General features: G+C 46.0%; 1 protein-coding gene across 1 annotated transcript in view; it reads right to left on the minus strand.

Annotated features, from left to right (window-relative positions):
- The window catches only part of LOC146185475 (uncharacterized), a 49,438-nt gene that overhangs the window by 28,645 nt on the left and 885 nt on the right, over positions 1-19,908 (minus strand). The window lies entirely within an intron of this gene.

Genomic DNA, 19,908 nt, shown 5'->3' on the forward strand with positions numbered 1-19,908 from the left:
CGTGGAAAGTGTGCCGTGCGCCCCAGTCCATTGATCAGCACGGCTGGCTTCACCGCATAGAGATTACGCTCCCGAAGCAAGCTTTCTCGCATGACACCAATGTCATGTTGAAAACTTGTCGATGTCGATGTTCACCTTGCCAAGCGGTTTTACAGCGTTAGATTCGCCACTATGTGCCCCTGGTTCCGCAACCGATACTGCTTAGCGCACGAAAAATGATCGGGAGGGAGCCACTTGGAGAGATGCAACTTAGAGGGACATAATGCACAGTTCGATATATTGTCGCATTCCTCATAAATCTGGTGGCACCGTCATGCGGTCGGACTGCATTACCGGATGTTGTAGCTGGCTTTAGTCATGCTAGGGACCTCGGTGGTTCTTCGTCTTCCACTCTCGAGCTCCCGGCTGCCTTGCCAGCGTCTCAGTACGCTGATTAAATCTACGTTCTGGGAAACCCTGCATTGGTTGCTCTGGCTGTTTGACGGTGACCATATCAAATGTTCTGTTGAACGGGAGTTTGATAAACGTGAACTCCTGTCCTGTACTTTTGCATGGGATATTGAGGGGAATATTCTGAGGGCTAAATTTAGGTAATAATTAGATATATCCGGGGTCGGCTGTTGTTCAATGTGGGTGGATTGGCCTGACAGACAGACCAACGAAGCAATCAGCAATATGCTGTGGGTTCTCTTGTTATTCTACCGGTTGCGGTTTTCCATCCAAAATGAACTGGTGAAAAACTGCATTATAGTTTTATATTTTATTTACTCTACCCTCTCTTTTTCTTCGCTATCTATTTCCGCCGCCCCAGATCAGGTGCTTCAGTAATTCAGATATGAGATACCGGGGCGGCAAGATATTTTTACCTCCTTTGTTGTTATTTTCATAAATAACTGATACAACAAAACCAGTGGCACTGGGGGCCGAATACCATTCCTTCCAAAAGCGAGGTGGAGGCGTAAGCCACTGTCGCTGCGGTATGACTGTCATTTGAAGCATGAAGATGGGTGGGTCTGTATTGAAGCAGGCGCTTGTTCCGCGACTATGCTAGAAAGGTAGCAGTAACCCCCATGACTTGGAAAACAAAACGTTAATCCAGCACTAATAATCACCACGCAGCACGCACCGTGAAGAACAGTTCTGCCTCGCGTAGTGTTTATTTCGCTATAAAACTGTCGTACTGTGGGACGTAGGTGTGCAGTACAGAAACTTGTGCGGTGAAAATTTATCTGAAGCCTGCTGAGTGGTATCTTGTGTGCACCTTTCAGATGTTAATCCCCGCATGCCTTTATATCTAGAAAAATAAAGTTTCACCCCCACCAGCCACATGTCACAGTGTATTTTGCACGCCCAATTCGTATTGCGGAGTATGACTTCTGATACGTTCCTTTGCGTCTTTTCTTTGGCTTTTTCTTTTCTATGTTTATTTCCTCAGGGCATAAAAAGAATGTTAAGGATGAAGGGCATAGTCAAATAAATGAAAAAAAGGTTGGATGATGTATTGAGGTCTAGCAGTGAACGACGATGCGGTCCCTGCGTCTAAGCGGCATATGACGACTGATTATGGGGATAAAGGCCAGTTGCCAAAAGTTGCCGGATCTGCGTCGGCTTCAGCGCTCGACATTCCCACAGCAGGTGGTGGATATCGGCTTCTGTATCTTGGTACTTGCAGACAGAGCACCTAGGGTGGGGATACAAATCTTGCAACTCAGGGTCACTTTCGAGTCACTGCGTATGCTAGGGCCAACTTAATTTAGTTGACATGTTACTGGAAGTTTTGATGGAATACGCAGCTTCCCTGTCGAAACGTTGGCACAGCTTGCGAACTGAGGCTCCCGTTCACCCCTTGTTCACTCCTCCTTTATACTGAACGATTGCTTACGCACAAGCCATTGAAGACGCCCTCCACTCGATTCAGAGTTTTACGTTCAAGTCCTTGTGACGAATGGGAGTCAACCGGGCAATTTTCGCTGTAGACGAGAAGCCACTCAGTTTAAATTGAGCACAGCCAACCTCTTGTCAAACCCAGCGTGGGCTACATGATAAGGTTGGGAATGCGTATCGAGAAATAATTTTCTTTAGAACTTCGAACCCCTTTGATAAGTAAAGGTGCAGCAGCGCCTTCAAGAGGCAATGATAAAGCAAGAGTGGGAAAAACGAGGAGCGATATGCCTGCGCAGACCACTATAGCCCGCATCTTGCAAGCGCTTTGAATAGTCGCAGCCCTTACTGAGCAAGTTCCTCCACCTATTTGCTCTTGTTATCGCTGGAGCCTGCTCCGAGAGATAACATTTCCGTCTGGCAGAGCATATCGCTGGCAGCAAGTGGACAAGCGAATGAGGTGCGAAAACGGGCGTGAAGAGAGCGCTACAACGTGCCAATGACGCATACAGCTGATCATCGCTCATCACGTGCGCAACCAATTAATAAACAAAGCGCCTGCATGTATTTATGAGCAAAGTAAATACAGGCCGCCGGAGTGAGGTATAGCATATTGTCGCCGTCAAAACGCTTGCACATTTCGTGCTTTTACAAGTACTTTGCTCTGTACTTTGCTCTGTTTTAATTCATACTCTGTTATTCTGGTTACTCGAAATTACATCTTGGTGGCCAGCTTCACAACTGTGGGCCTCATGTGACCGAGAAATCACAGCAGCCATAACGCGTTCGCAGATTTTGCGGGCTGCAGTGTGGCGTGAAAATATATACAAAAAATTCCGGACACAGCTGCGTATAAGTCAGTGAGGCCATCCTTGCTTCTCCGCCGCGGTAGTGCACTGGTTAGGGCGCTCGACTTTTTTTGTCCAAGGATGCGGGATCGAATTCTAGCCGCTGTGGCCGCTTTTAGATAGAGGCAAATTGCTGGGCATCCGTGTGCTGTGCGATATCAGTGCATGTAAAGATCTCCAGGTGGTCGAAATTTCCGGAGTCCTCCACGACGGCGTCAATCATAGCCTGAGTCGCTTTGGGCTGTTAAACCCCATAAACAAAACCAAACCGTTCTTGGCTCAGGAGATTCTATGAACAAGCTAAGTTAAAGTGAATTCCTTGCATCCATACTCGCACGTAGCTACATTAACATGTAAGATAAAGAGACAAGACACGACTAAATTGGCTTCGAAAAGCGCGATTAGCTGAGCACTTTTATTAGTATAGCCTAGAACGGCATACCTATGCTAATGTGGATGTGAAATATCGCATGGTAAGCACGGCAGCAGCTGACATTAGCGTAGCGGGCAAGCAAAATTTATGTTGAGGCGCAAAATGACGTTGTAAAAAATCCCATTCAATCATCGGCACCTACTTGTAAATGTTGTCTTTGGATGAATCGTCTGTACACTGCACGCTGTTTAAAGACGCTGCGTGAAACGCTGCACGAAAATTTCACCCTAATTCATGAGTCCGTGTGCTGTGATCAAGTGAGACGTATTGGCTCAATGAGCCGCCCTGAACCCGTTGCCCCTATGAGCGGCGTGTGGCGCCATGCCAATGATTAGACCTTTCACGGGCACTCATTGAGTGATAAAAGGATTCAAGCGAGGCCGGGACTCGGTCCTTTCGCCGCCTCTTTCGTTCCATTGATGGGAAAGGAACGCCAGCGCCTTGCATTCTCAAAACCTCCAATTCTTACGCGCTAACTCATATTGGTATGCTGAAATCAGGCGTAATAGTTTCGCAGTATTCCTCAGTCGAGCTCCACAGTCTAGTTTCCTACTTTTTCCAGCAGCAATGACCTGCGAAATCTGAGATTCACATTCTTGTCAACTGCTCTAAGACAAGCTTATATAACTTCTATCACCCCATAAGCAAGGTACAATAGATATACTCATATTTTTACACGCCGATGAGTGTTCGGCTTGTTGTTGCAGCCCTGTGCGATATGTGGACGTTTTGAAATATTTAGAAATGTATTTTGACAGTTATTTCACCTGACGAATTCATAGCAAGAATACTTGTAGTATAGTTCGTTGTGTATCATGCCTATTGCTCAATAATAAATATTTAGCCCTTTTTCTTCCTTTAATATGGTCGATTTCGCGCTCGCCTAAATGATTGTACGTTACTCCATAGTCTCGTTTAGAAACTGCTCTTTGCATCTTCACATACGTACTGATGCTGCGCTAAGGAGATTTTTAAGAGCGTTGCATACAATTTCATGGTTCCAGATCATGTATCCTTTTTTGACTTCGTTGGCATGCCTTCTTTGCGTCTTCGTTTTGTGTAGACTGTCTCGCTACTTTTGAAGTAGTGATTTTGAGAGTATCTTTATGCCATGTCCTACTCTTAGAAAATCTTCCCGATATGTTGTACCGCGTTACTCTAGACGCGTTGTGCTAGAGCAACCCGGGCGTTGTATATCCGACTGTTTTCAATCTCATTCCAGACGACCATGGCCAAGAAGATTCGAAATAGAAGCTCAAGAGATTCGTTAAGAGCTTGAACCCTCAATTTTGCAATACTCCATCCAGTATGGGTACTCAAACAACTAGAATTTAAATTTTCTGTTATACTCACTACTATGTTGCACTTTCTTTTTTGTTTTGTCGTTTACTCCTTGTCAATAAGCCTTCTATATGAATTCAAGGTAAACGAGGGTGGTGGTGGCAAAACTTTAATTTCCAACAGATACAGGATAGTCGTCAACCTATCCGCCTGCACGACGGCCTGGATCTCTTGCACCCAGGCGGCGTGTTCAGCCAGTCGGATTAAACCTAGCTGAGTCTCAGGGTGTGAGCTCATCAGCAGAGTCTCCCAAAATTCTTCCGTCTTTGTCTGTTCATTTATATTTTTTATTTCTGGACACGTCCATATTATATGTATCCGATCCGCCTTATCCTAAGAAAAAAGGCGTAAGAAAGGGACACAGCAGAGAAGACGACAACGCGACACAAGCACTTTGTCGTGTAGTCGTCTTCTCTCGCAGTCCTCGTATTTAATATAAAATATTCTGTAAGTCTGTCTGTAATGTATCAGCAGCAAATAATACCACAGGTTAAATCATTAAAGTATTTAGGGGTCACTTATGATGATAATCTTTCATGGCAGCCCCACATTAACCATATTGCTACGAAAGGGGCTCGGGCCGTGGGCATGTTGCGCCGAATTAGTCGTCCCAGGTCTGGAATGCGGAGAGATGTCCTTTTAATGATTTATGTTATGTATGTGCGTCCAATTTTAGAGTTCAGTTCAGTCTTGTTTTCTGGATCAGCAACTTATAAAATTCGACCGCTTGTTCTGTTGGAGCGAGAAGCACTTCGGTTGTGTCTGGGACTTCCAAAATTTGTTGCCAACAATGTGCTCTACCTTGAAGCCCGGATTCCACGCTTGATATATAGATTACAAATTCTAACCGTTCAGACGTAGTTAAGGATATATGAATCAGAGTTTCACCGATCTATGTCTATTTTTTGCTGTCAACCGACCTCCTTTTTCGGTGTCCATTGGTCTAAATTTCACACCCTGCAGGTTGTTATGGTCAAAAATTTGCTGGACCCTTTAAATGTTTCCCTTCCTAGTATTCTACCCATACAAACCATCGGTTCATCTATTAAAATTGTCTTTGACGACATATTCCCGAATAATGCTAAAAACTTATCATCCGTTATTCTAAACGGATTATTAGAAGATCATTTAAGAAGTCTTTCTGCTAGTTTAGTTGTAGCTACTGACGCATCTCAAAGTAATGAAAAGGCGGGTGTGGGTATATATTGTCCACATTTAGACTGGTCTTTTTCTGTACGGCTTCCGGACTTCACCCCAATTTTTGAGGCGGAGTTTCTGGCGGTGGTACTCGCTTTACGGAAATTAGACTCCTCTTTTTCTAAAGTGGCAGTAATTTCCGACTCTCTATCCTTGTGTTCATCTCTCTCTTCGTCGGTGGATTCTGCAATAGTAAAAACCTTTGTCTCCCTGATCCCTAGACATTTGAAAATTGTACATATGGTATGGGTACCAGGCCACAGCAATGTGACTTTAAATGAATATGCTGACAATTTGGCAAAAAGAGTCCCTTAATGTCCCCGTATTATCTATCCTCCCGGCGACCGCGTACGTCACCGCAGCGAGGTTTCGAAGAAACGTCCTATTAAATATGAAAAATGGGCATCTTTTAAGATCTGATGACTACCTGCATCCAAATTATTCTTGGAATAGAAAATTATGTCATTCACGGCAACTTGAGATTTCACTAACAAGGCTGCGATGCCGTATCCCACCTTTAAATTTCTATCTTTACAGGTCTGGTTTGGCACTGTCTCCCGTCTGCACATTTTGCGGTGAACAAGAAACATTAGATCACTTTTTATTGTTTTGCCGCCGCTTTACTACGCTGAGAAAACAGTTGATGGAAAGGCCATTGCAAGAGCTTGGCCTTAGTTTAAGCAGCCCGACATTGTTATCATTTGGCGCCACCATCCTTGGGCACAGTCACAGGTCTGTGTTTACCGCCATGCAAAATTTTTTACTGGACTCAAATCGTTTGCCTTGCTAAATATTTAAACATCACTTGTTCTACAATTGTAGTGTCAATCTCCCGTGAGTGTTACCACTTTTCATTTTATATTTCACTTATTTCCCGTTTTGTTTCCTTTGCTCTTCCCCTCAAAACTTTTTTTTTCATGCAAGTATATTAAAAAAAAAAAATTCTTTGCTACCCAATTCTTGGCCGATCCCCCTCTGTGGGTATGTGCCATAAGTTATTTGGACAACAACAACAACAACTTCTCTGCCGTATTCGTCCTTTTTGCGCTCGTTTACCACAGATAAGTACTACCAACTAGCCCAACTTCTTAAGTTACCTCCTATATGAAGCCGGGTTCTGCTATTATCTTTCTCTTATATTGACTGTTGACTGCCCTTTTGTTTTTCATGTTGAGTCTGTATCTAAATATATTGCTACGAAGACGACGAAGCGGGCAGTGGCGCGGGGCGGAGTGCTTGCGCTAGGCCCGCTGGCCATGAAAGCATATTTCATCGTCATGTCATAACGTCTTTCTATTTCCGTTGTGTCGCCGAGTTCCATCGCTTGTCATGCCACCACGTAACATTTGGTTGGAGATGCGGGTCAACCCCATCCTCGCATTGGAGCATCGACGACATCTGTAAGCCAGCACTGTCGGCCGAAAACCCGTGGAGATCGCAGCACAGCTCCGCTCCAACCCTTTCTGCTCAGACCCGACCAGCCGCTCTCCCTAGCGCCGTCCCCAGCCCTGACCACAATACACAATGACCAGGAAGAGCCCAAAGCCGACCCGACCAACCCAACGACGAAGCGACCTTACGACCATTCGAGCGAAGACAGCACCCCCGCCCAAGCCGCCCGGCGTGTCCAGGGGTATTGGCCTTCGGCAAACGGTGAACATTGAACCTGATTCTCCGAGGCAAGCGTTCATCCAATCTCGCATTCATTCTGGTGCTAAGCATTTCATCTATGAGTCCTCCGTTGTGCTCATTTGTCACATCATGCATTGGATTACAAGCAATCGATCGGGACGATCGCTCACTGGCCCTGGGTCATACTACGAAGACGACGAAGCGGGCAGTGGCGCGGGGCAGAGTGCTCGCGCTAGGTCCGCTGGCCATTAAAGCATATTTCATCGTCATGTCATCACGTCGTTCTGTTTCTGTTGTGTCGCCATGTTCCATCGCTTGTCATGCCACCACGCAACAATATGACGACCAAGCTGCATCGGAAATGGCTTTAGTTTGCGGCTAACTCTTAACAAGCCTTACGTTGGCTTTGATGGAGCGACACTTTGTGAAGTTGTATGCAAATTTTGCGCAATAAACTTTCTAATTAGCTTTATTCTTATTGTTGTTGCAATTACCATCATCACGATTGTCATCATTATTATCACAACCACTTTTATAACTGGCGTTATACGTGTTGAGATTAATGACATCTAGACGCGGAAAAACATGCATGCAGGCTGACAATTGCACCAGAAAAGGCAAACATTACAGAAATAAGGGCAAAAGATAGGGTAAGTAGAGACGGGAATGGAGGAACGGTGCAGAGAGTGAGAAGACAGAAAGAAGCCACACTCTGAACATGTAAAAACGAAGCGCGCAACACAAAGAATAAGGATTGAAATGGCGGGGAACAAAAGGCACGCACCATGCAAGCGCAAAAACTGTACAATCCGTGGTGAAAACCAATCCGCAATAGCCGATGTCGTCATCGACAGTGACACTGTCACAGGAAACAGGTACACGATATACGGTAGCTCGCAAGGCAAACAATTCGCGTGGAAGGGCACAAAGGATGCTCGGCACTTCGAGCAAGAACGGTATGGCTTCCGGCCTCTGCGTTGGTTATCACTGAGGAATGCACCTTGTCGCGGGCCTTCGCTGAGATCGCCTTACTTTGCATCCGCGGTGCAGCGTGCGCAGCAAACAAAAGCTGCGCGCCGGATCACGTTCCCATTCCTCTGACATTCCTCCCGAAGAATAATGGCGCTCACCCGGCGGTGCTGACGACAGAAGAAACCGAGCTGTGCTTGGCAAGCACAGGCATGGGAGGACGGCGGTTGAATCTCGTTTCTAAAATATTGCTTCCGTCAAAGCGAAGCAGAAGATGCTTCGTTTTATGCCTGATAAGAAAATATTACAGGTGTGTTTGCTACCGTCGGACGCCAAGGATTTTGGCGGCCCGACGGCAGCTACCTGTTCTAGAAATCCTGATTTCTGTTTAGTTTGAACTTTATTAAAGAAATGTAATATGAGCATGGTGCCGATGGGCGAAATGCTGCGGCGATTCCTGAGCATATTTTAATATTTATTCAAAAGTATAAAGAAGCAGGCTTTCTTTTTGTAAGCATAGGGGAAGGCCGCCAATGATACACAGCGGCATGTTTTAGTGCTGCTGCAGGGATGCGTATAAAGGCATTATTGTACACTCTTGAAAATAAATACGGGTGCAGCACGCAAGTATTTGACGTGGTCACAGAGATATTACGAACAAATTAACGCTTCTACACGTCGGCGTTGGAAAGAACCCGGAACATACACGTGTGAACATTTTCCTGAGTGTATCAGTTATCAGCAGAACATGGGGTTTGAATATAAGCGGTACTAGGTCTCAGAAGGCAGGGACAAACAAGGGCCCCGGATCAACTTAACGCAGTGACATTCTCGATACTCTCTGTCAATTGTTCGCAAATTTTCCGTTATATTAAAAATCTAGAAATAAAAGCATTGTTCTATATATGTAGTGTTTTGTCTCTATGTTCGTAATACCCGTCAAGCCTTGTCGGGAATGGGCTGTTCCACACTACTTAGAGCATTTTTGTGGTTAGCGTTATAGCTGTAATAGTTGCGAAACAAAAGAGGTCACTTGCCAAGATATGCTAACAACGCAGTAGCAGCACTGTACTCATGCGCACTCTGAACGGCTGGGAACATAATAAAGATTCGGTGCTACGAAAAACAAAATCAGAAACTGAAACTCTGACGGCGTGTGCTGAAGCGTCAGTTGTCATTAATTTCAGGTTTATGTTCAGTACAAAGAAGTTTTTAAAATAACATTCTTCGATGTGGTTCTGAATACATACGGCAATTACAAGTTCTCAGTTTGTACTCAACGTTTTCACCAGTCAGAGATGCATACTTTTAAAAAACAAAAATTGGGCTGCCCAAACGGGAGTTAAAAGATGTAAGAGCTCTGGTATGGATATTCTTTATTAGAGATTTTCGTCGTAGTTTGCTCATCTATTTTATGACCACACCATTCCACAGTGGAGGACGCCTCTTTGTTTCGTCATTTGGGAGGCAAGCGTTGCGTGGCGTGATCGTTCTGACTCGCAGTCCTGTGTCCGAATTCAACGGGCTGCCTAATTGAGAATCCGAGAGCCTTCCGACATTTCTTACAATGCACATCCGGTACTTTTGAGTGTTCCTGTGTGTATTGTTGTGTTTCGTCTGGCGTTTTCTGTATTCTCGAGAGATCGGATGCTAGATTCGCTAAGGAAAACCGGAACAGCGTAAGTGTGGACCAGGGATCGAAGACAAAATGTTGCTTGTGCGGAGTACTCGAGTGTGCGAATGTGCTAGAAAGATGTGCGAACGCCTCAGCACGTACTTTAGTCCTGTTCAATATGTTTCCTATCTCAAAATGAATGGGCGAAACTTAGGCTTGGTCGAAGTTCCGCCCAGAGTATACGATGCCGCAGCGGCAATGGCTCCTATTGGCCGTCTTTGCAGTTTCACATTCGCATAGTATGTACACTTTTCCATTCCTTTACGAGCTACTCTTTTAATTTATACCTTAGTTATACATCACATGCTAATTGACATGCAGTCCTGATCTACCACATTACATAAAAACCACCCGACATAGACATGAAGCACTACCTTAACCAAACTGTAAGAACGTGCCTGCGATGCCTATGCAGGAAAGCCTGTCTGACTTGCGGTCCACTTGCCCTGCTATTTCACCCTATTTCACCCATGCTATATCAAAGGCGAAGCCCCAGTTCGTAGCGTGGCCATGTGACATGGGCTTGACGTCACGTAACCCGACGACCAGTACTGCTATGTACTGCCACTTGCCAAAGGCTTCTCATGATTTATCACTCATAGTGCCGACAATGCCGCCTCCGGATTTTATGAAGTACGGAGCCTCCAATACAATCGCGTTAAGATATATTTGTTTCTGTTTTGCCACGCCTGCACTTCAATGTCAGGTAATTCGCAAGTTTTATCCTTTGTGACAACCAAAGCCTGTGTTGGATGCTCTACATACTTCTATATACAGCATCTGCCTAGTCTCGAATCCTCTTGTTAAGATGTCAAATCTAGCCTTTTCCACAAGGTTAGTCATTTATGCATGAATGATTATATTCTTCATTATTCCGCTAAGGATCAGGCATTCCACTTTCCACGAGAATAATTTGTGACCACTTCATATCTATCGGGCACAGATGCTATGAAACTAGCTGTTACGGACGCCAATGACTCAATTAAGATGACGGGCTCCGTTCGTGGTAGGAACTCGAGCACGACGGCTGAGGAGACCACCATAGCGGTAGCACTCGCCTTCATACACCACATGGACACACGTGACAAACATCACACCAGTCCGACATATACAATAATCACAGACTCACAAGCCGCGGGTCGCGCCTTCGCTAAAAATACATTATCTTTAGAGGCTTCACGTGTGCTCTCACCTATACACTATGATACCTTTCTCATTGTTAAAATCGTTTGGACCCCTGGTCACTTCTCACTTCCTGGCAACAAGAGTGCGCATGCGCTCGCCCGAGCAGCCACCTTCCAGGCGCTGTCGACGGACGCGGAGGGGGAAGTAGACAGAGAGGACGCCAGCACAGTTCTACAGTCTTACACCCACATTACACTATATTACCGTACACAAAGAAGAACACTGCCACCGCCGCACTCAACACTCACCAAGGCCGAAGATGCCCTCAATGGGCGCTGTAGGTACATAAATAAATAAATAAATAAATAAATAAATAAATAAATAAATAAATAAATAAATAAATAAATAAATAAATAAATAAATAAATAAATAAATAAATAAATAAATAAATAAATAAATAAATAAATAAATAAATAAATAAATAAATAAATAAATAAATTTGGCATGGCGACAACTGCAGACTCACACGTATACAAATATGTACCAGAAACATTTGTTCTTCCCCACCCGCTACTCAGAAAAATGCCCCACCTGCCAACAACACCGACCTACACTATGTCATTCTCTTTGGGCTTGCCCAACACCACCCGGCGGCATTTCACCTATAAATCACTCCACCCTCTCCTCTTGGGAAGATGCCTTGTCCCGCATGGAGCTGACCGAATAATGCCGGCTAACCGAGCGGGGCAAGAGGATTGCAATGGCCACTGGACTAATGGACTGAGATGCGTTTATTCCTTTCTGAGGCTGTTTCATTAGCACAAACCCGCGAGACCAACGACAGCTGTTCTGGCGGGCCTGCAGGATTGAGGCGGCACATGGGGCCCTGGACTGAGGGCTCCACTCAGTAAGATAAGGAAGTATGGAATAAAAGTTTTTCCTCATCCTTGATTCCTCCTTCAGGCGGATAACAACAGAAACGTCTCTTTAATAAAGCCCATGTGCACTCAACTGATCATTGTTGATTTTGATCAATTAGAAGTTAATCCTTACGCGACACTTCTCTTATATCGTTAATTTGAAACATTTAATAGAATAACTCTCAAAAGCAGAGGTATGTGGGAAAAGTTTCAAGCAATTGGTTCTGCTCAGTCGGTTTTGTTTGAAGAATAATATTGTTTTTCGAGGTCGAGTTAAGTGAAACTGAATTTTAAAGACAGAATAAAACGTTCATTCGACCGAAAAAAGAGCTTTACAATGCTCTGAAAACACAATTTGACGCCTGGATATGAAACAATGAAACGAAATAAGTATTTACTCTTTAGGTTTCGAATCGGGAAACCATTGCGCGTTGTTCATACATAATGAATCAGGGATCCACAGCACCTGATTGAATATCCAGAGTAAATTATCAAACAGAAGATCAGGGTTCACAGCTGAGAACATAAAAATACAAAAGGATTTTGTGCGTGTGTATGTGTGTGAGTGTGTGAAAGAAATAAAATATTAGCTAAGAACCGTTTTAGGCTCAGTAACGTTTAAAGGTTCATAACTAAAAACTGCGATATTTGAGTTCTCCGAGCAATCGGCGCATGAAGAATAGCAACAACTTTCAGTGAAATATCTTACCCCCGTTTTCCATCAGACCAGGAGGAGCAGCCTCACAAGAAAGAAAAAAGCCTATGAACATGACACGCATCATGTTACTGTCGTCACGGATCACGTGGTTCACGTCCGCCGCCGTCCGCATTGCAAGCAGAGGGGGGGGGGGGAGGGGGGGGGCTAAGCCGCAGTCCGCACCGCCGTCACACTGTCATAGCGAGGGCGCTGTTCGTAGAGATGTGGTTGGTGTGACACGCTAGGGTTTTGAAGCTGTCGGAAAACCCCCGCGTCTCTGATCTCGCGAATCCGGCGAGACATGTAAAAACGTAAACGCCGCGGAATGTCTTTTCTGTTGACAAAGAGGAGGAGAGTGCTGCTTGGAGAGGGGGCTGCTACACCCACGCACAGCTTATGAGGTGGGGACACTGCTTCCGCGCGAGAGAACGGTAGGACAACGGGATCCCTTTCATCCGAGAGCCTGGCACTTTGCCCGGCACGAGTCGGCTGATTGCTTCCTCTGGCCGTTACCAATGTCAGCGATCCACAGCGGCGGAGTGACGAATCCCGCATCAGGGTGGTAGGTGTGCAAACGACGGAGAATCAGCTCGCCGCTCCAACATGGTGTTATATGCAGTGACGCTGTCTACCTAGGGATCGGGTAGCCCCAACAATGGACGTTTTGTGGCAGCGGGCAAAGGGCGGTGTGCCCTGAGTTTGGGTATAAGCTGGAATTTGATCGATTATTCGAAGGCTGCCTAAGGCACAAAAGGCCGTTATCGCAGTCTACGCTTCTATGTCAGACACGCGACTAAAATGGTTCAGGCTTTTGCGTGAAGCAAGCGCAATGTGGGTGTGGCGTAATAAGATGCGCTATGTGAATTGAAGTGACTCTTCAGAACATACGGTCGAGGCAGATTTCGTGGTCGAAAAACAGGGGCATTTGAATTCCTTAACTCCAGGCACATATGAGAGGAATCGAGCAATTCATTCATTTTGGTAGCAGCCATAGGCTTTTCTGCATTGCAGCATCCATTAATGTAATAATTGGTCCACGCATACGAGCACTGGGTCGTATGCGTCGCTGGTCGTGATTGGTGAAGGTTACTTTCAGATTAGTGCGATTTTCTGTCGCAGGGAATATCTTCAAAGCTGCCTTACACGTCGAATATAAAGACGGGAAAACCGGGTATTCGTTGGAGTGCGTAATGCTGGAGCGATCAGTGCGAGATTATTGTGCCTGAGCAAAGCGCATGGGTGTCACGAAGAAAGAACCATTGTATTGCTTGGACAATGCTTCCCAGCCATTGTGTAGATTACGAAGTTAAAAATTGAGCGGTTCATAAAAGGACGCGCTGTTTCTTGTGGTTTTTAATCTCACAATATTGACTCCCCGTGAAACCCATACGAAAGGCAAAGACGCATACACTGGGGATACCAACTCTACTTGACAAAAAAAAAAGAAGAAAAGAAGTGCTCTCAAAAGAGCAATCAATTGATATTCTTTCTTTATTGAAATCTTATATTTTTCGTACCAAAATTGTACTGCTCGTGTTCCCACAAAAACTGACGAGAAACTGTGACTTCCGCGCCTATGCATTTCTTTGGCCGCCACCAAAATTTGAGGTATTTTCTTTCCTCCACGGTGTCGTACATTTCTGTGAGACCAGAATTTCCGGTGTCCTGTCGCGGACACTTCATTCACGCCTTTAGTGTCTATAAAACGAAAGGCGTTGTAAGCAAATCACAAGTCTCAGGTGCACCGTACGTGGCGATGAGCCCGCACACCCTACAGGCGCAATAATGTGTTGTGGGCGAATCGTTAGTTCTGAACTGGCACCTTCTGGACAGCAACCGATGTTACTGCATGCGGGCTTCCTTAATTTTGCAGCGTATGCCGATAAGATTTTTCAACACACTGCATCCGCGCTTTCGATACAACTGAACGGCAGCTGGAATAGTCTGCACCGACTTGCAGCGTTTAAGAAGCAGACGGGACTGTTGAGAAGGTGAAAGCCCCCGAAGCTGAATGGGCGAACTTGGGTGACGTGACTGGAGGGCTCCAAATATCATCGGCAGGATAATCGATTTCACCTGCACGCAGGTGATTGGTTGTAACAAGCGGCACTAACTCGTTCATGTAATCAAATAGCTGTGTTCCACGAAATTGCACGCCTTTATCATTTCAAGGATAATGCCACGGCCGCCCTGAAACTGGCCAACGGAAGCGCAAAGACAGCAGGACTCATGCGAGCCGCTTCGTCTTGCGCGCCAACCGAAGTACATGTGCCCTAGATAACGGAATAAAATACCAATGACGTCGTGCGTTCAATTTTGCTACCACACGCACTTTTTACATGCATTAGAAAGGATTTCGTTTTGTGGTACGCCTACATTCTTTCTTGTCAGGCATTCGCCTGCATCACGTACGGACAATGAAAGGAAGCGTAAATAGAGAGTTGGAGAGACGATAGCTACACCCGAAGTAAGAGACCTGTGCTGCTCGCAGCTCGGGCGAAAGCAAAACGCATTGCCTCGCATGACATGCGTGTATATGTGAATGCTGCAACGTGCCTTCTCTTCAAACAAGAGGACCACTGTGAGAGGTTTTAGTGAATGGCACGAATCTGTGTATGGGCATCGTGAGAGACGCCTCTCATTTTTGTACCTGGGAAATGCTGCGGGTACTGTTGGTGTACCGTTGCCACAATGCTGCTCATTTTACCTTCGAGGGTCGTGACCCTGTTTGCCTAAACCGAGAACCGTCGTGTGCAAGTTCTCGATGGCGCTCTGCATACTAGTAATAACGTCCTTGATTTCCGATCTGACTTGGCCTGTCATACTTCCCTCCTGTGGTTGCAACGACCGCTTTTCGGCTGCGGGGGTTTCCGACTCCCTTAGCGGTCTGCGACCATTGGTGGGTTGTCGTTAGCGCTGGAGACCACGGCCTGTGTGACATTAGAGTCCCCATAGTAGTCGACATCATTGCTTAGCCCTGAGCTACGGCACCTGTTTCCGTCTTTCAGTCCCACCTTCCTTCCTTATTTTTCGTCGCGGTTCAGGTGCCCATCCTGAAGGGTGACAGATCGCGCGCCTTTATTTTCTCATGAACCAGCTTAAAATTTTATAAGAAAAGAAAGATGAAATATCGATATGATAGATAGATGGTTTTATTGATAGGAAAAGGCAGAGAGGTCGGTCCGAATAATTCAAATCTGGCCTGCTACTCTGCACTGGGGAAGGGGAAGGAGAGAAGAAAGAAGGTCATGATGAGTGACGATGTGAGAGAAGGCATATGAAACATATATACAGACACAGCAGCTTGCTTTACAAACGTGAATCAAGTCCGCTGGCGCTCAAATAACGGCAAAGAGCGCGCACTGCCTGGATGCCCTTCCCCTTGTCCTGCCATGCGCCCAGCAGCAGTTCCTCCGACAGAGGCCTCTTGTCTAAACGCTTCAAGGAAGCAGCTAGCACATTTCTTTCGTTCGCATACTCTGGGCACACCAATAATACATGGTCCACAGTCTCTGGGATGCCACAAGTTAAACATTCCGGTGAGTCCATCTGTCCAATTAAATGTAAGTACTTGCGCGTGAAAGCCACGTTTAAACGAAGTCGATGTATCAAGCATGTCTGATGACGCGGAATATCACGCGGAGCATTAAATTTAAATGTTCGATCAAGCCTTCTTAGACGGATGTGTCGGGCGTCTGGTTGAGCCCGGTAAGCTGCTGTAGCAATATTCATATAACTCTTTAGAAGACACGTCGTATCCGCTCTTGAAAAAGGCACAGCTGTTTGGAAGCCATTGATGAGAGCGCTTTTCGCTTCAACATCGGCCTGCTCATTCCCATGGAGGCCGCAGTGGGCAGGAATCCATTGAAACATTATCATCGATATGATCTCTAATGGGCTTAAAGGTGAAAACAGAATAGGCATTCGATTCCCGAGTTCGTACTCTTTGAGTACTAGCTAGAGCTTATAAGCTCTAAAGAAATGTCTAAAACCACTACTCTATTGAAATAATGAACGAGCGTCGTGGGATGTCCACCGTTTTTATGGATAAAAAAACTCATACAGCAATCGCCCCACAACGAACGCAAAGCACAAACCACATGCAAATTGTTGGCAGTATTTTTGTCGGAACTATTCGATAGAGTTCAAATGCAAACCAACCACCTTGTATCCATTCATTTTTACACACGTAGGCGAAAGCGCACACACACGCAGGCGATGGAAAGACCTATTGTCGACGCACTGGGGAAGGTTCAATGTGGGAGAAAGGTGCTTGACCTCTCGCCGCCGGCGGTCGAGCCGCGAGGCGCCAGAACGGTGCTGTCCACTGACGCATCCCCCGTCCGCAGAAGGGATCGCTGGTTTCACAATGATCCGAGTGAATCAGTCTTGTGCGGCGTGAGCGGAAGTGAATGGGACGCGGCTGCGGCAAAAAGATGTTCTTTCCTGGAGCACCGGTGTGTGCAGCATGCCTTTAACGAGATGCTGATATTTCCGCATCTCGCCGTGTATGGGCGCCTCCTTATCTCAACTAGTGAGGTTATCTTCCTTGCCATCTTTTTCTGCTGTTTTACTGTCCCCTGCGACCAACGCCGAATGCAAGCTGGGCTTTCCGCTTGTGCAGGTCCCCTTGAACTTTGAGATGACAGCGTGTATAGAAGAACAAGATACACAACAGCGTATCATATTCGTCTGCATGCGCCCTCGTCCCGAAGTTCAAGTTGGCTCACACAAACGCACTTACACCCTCTAGCCAGGAAACGGGCTGTTCGTCAAGCTTAGCTTTCCAAACCTGCGGCATAGGACGCGTGCAGTTTTCAAAGGTACAGGTCTAACGACATGCTTCGAGTACTGATGACAGGGTCTTCGAAATACTAATATTCCTTCATTACGCTCATTCCCAGCAGTAAAAACGCGTTACTCTACCCAGTCGATGGTTCGGTACCCAACTGAATTCGTTGACTCTCGAGATGAGGTTTGCGACGAGCTTCTTCGCAATCTCCACTTGACGGCACAGAACAGCACAGCTATATGACATATAGTTTTTCGCTGATGGTTTTACTAAGCAGAAAGCTGGGCTAGTTGGTGTGTCATCGTAAATAAAAAGACTAGCGCAAATAACACAGACATAGGAGAAGATGTCTGTGTCTGTGTTATTTGCGCTAGTCTTTTTATTTATGGTTTTACTACTTTAGACGGGCCTCATCCTCTCTTACCCTAGCTCTCATCTTCTGACAGAAAATGCCCACAAATTACGAGAACAAAGCTCTTCTCACACGTTTAAAACACAGAGCAAGACCGTTGGATTTGACAGGCTGAAAGAGTAGTGCTCCATCATAAAACAGAGAAATGGAGAAACATCTTTCCAGTACCGGTGGAGTGCGTAAATTTGAAAAGCGCTAGCTATTCCCAAGGAATGGTTAAAAACATGATCACGAACAAGAGCTACTAACGAGTTTAGTTTTCGAAGGCAACATGAATATATTTAAGCTCAACAAGATATCAGATCATGCGTAAAGACGAGCGGTGTTGCTTTTTTTTTTTTGTCCACGCCTTTGTGCACGAAGGAAATTCAATAAAGAAAGAAAAGAACGAGAACAAAAAGAAAACCAACATGCTGAATCAGCCCCATGTAGACATTATGAAACTCTTAAGTTATGGTCCTTCAAGTATTACAGTTCTGCTTTCTCTAATGTCACCGAAGGTGCACTGACGCATTGGTTTTTCTGGCGCTTCCTGAAAGTACGCAATAATGCACCAACTAGCCCCTACAGTTGCTCTTTTTACGGTGGAGTGTCTTCAAACTTTTCGCTTGCTAGGATTTCCCTCCCTCTATCGGACTATGATTTCGTTGCAGAAATGAATCGCTGTCGGGTAGCACAGCAGAACTGAATGCGAGAATAGACGTGTGTGTTCTCTAAGTTTTCCCCTTTCCAACAGTCTCGACTGCGGACATCAATGCCGTCGGAAGGGCGAGACTCTTTCCGCGATTCGTACTATTGAAATTTACGGGATGGATAGTAAAGAACAGACATGACGGTGAGCCTGTGCTGTATATAAATGCCGTCTCGCTTGCTTTAAAGAAGCGTTACGAACGGCTACCGTACTCAACACAGTTGTCTCTTAGCTACCGAATAAGCGAGAAAATGAGCGTCAGCGTTCGAGACCGCCCACTTGAGCGTCCTCCGGTCCACGGGCTTGTGCAGTGGCCTGTATAGAAATTGAGTTTCGGCTGAACTTTCAACGTTAAACAGAGAGCAGCGCCTATAAAACAGGAAATCACCCCCCCCCCCGTAACATTTTGGTTGGAGGCGCGGGTTACGTCATCATCACTCATCTTGGCACGGAGCTTCGGCACCATGTGTCTTCTTGCGCCGTCGGCAGCGAGTTCCTGGGACGACGCATCGCCTAGCGGTTCCCCAGCCAGCCGGACCCGACGTGACGTCGCCGTTCTCCACCCCCCGCCCAGTCCCCTGCCTTGACCACAAGAGACGAAGAACGACAAGTAGCCCGACGTTAAGACCTCACCGACCCGAGACGCCACAAACACCCGAGAAAACATCACAAGACACAGCGCATGACAGACCTAACCAAAGGGCCCGACCGACCTGAGACGCCGACCAGACGACGAACCCACCGACCCAATACAACACTACACGTGAAGATATCACCCACCGCCTGTGCTGTTTGATGCGCGCCTGGGACGCAACCCAATCGTCAAATCCTGACGACCATTGCAGGAAAAGCTTCCTGGGCCAGGCTTCATCGGTGATCATAGCGGCAAGCCGTTACCTTCTTTCTCTTCTGTCTTCACCGATCCACACATCATCGTCATGCCATCAACCTGATCGAATTTGACTTCTTCTTCCTCCACCGATCAGGACGATCGCTCGATGGCCCCGAGTAGTGTTACGGGCGATGAAGAAGAAGCGGGCATTTGCGTCGGCAGGCGCGCTCGCGCTAGGTCAGCCATGTTTCATTAAACCGTCATCTACCATCGCCATCGGTCATGTTCTGTCTCCTTTCATCGACTTGCCGCCCCGTAACAGTATATGTTCAATCTGCGCTTCAACTCCTGGATTCCTAGTAAATACACAAGGGCTTATGACTTGACAATAATCATTCCATCAAATTGGATAAGAAATTCTATGATATTAAACCACCGAGAATTTTAATACAAGAACATATGA

This window comes from Amblyomma maculatum, chromosome 6 (assembly GCF_055883805.1).
Source record: "Amblyomma maculatum isolate TAMU_Amacu chromosome 6, ASM5588380v1, whole genome shotgun sequence".
In the NCBI taxonomy this organism is placed as follows: domain Eukaryota; kingdom Metazoa; phylum Arthropoda; class Arachnida; order Ixodida; family Ixodidae; genus Amblyomma; species Amblyomma maculatum.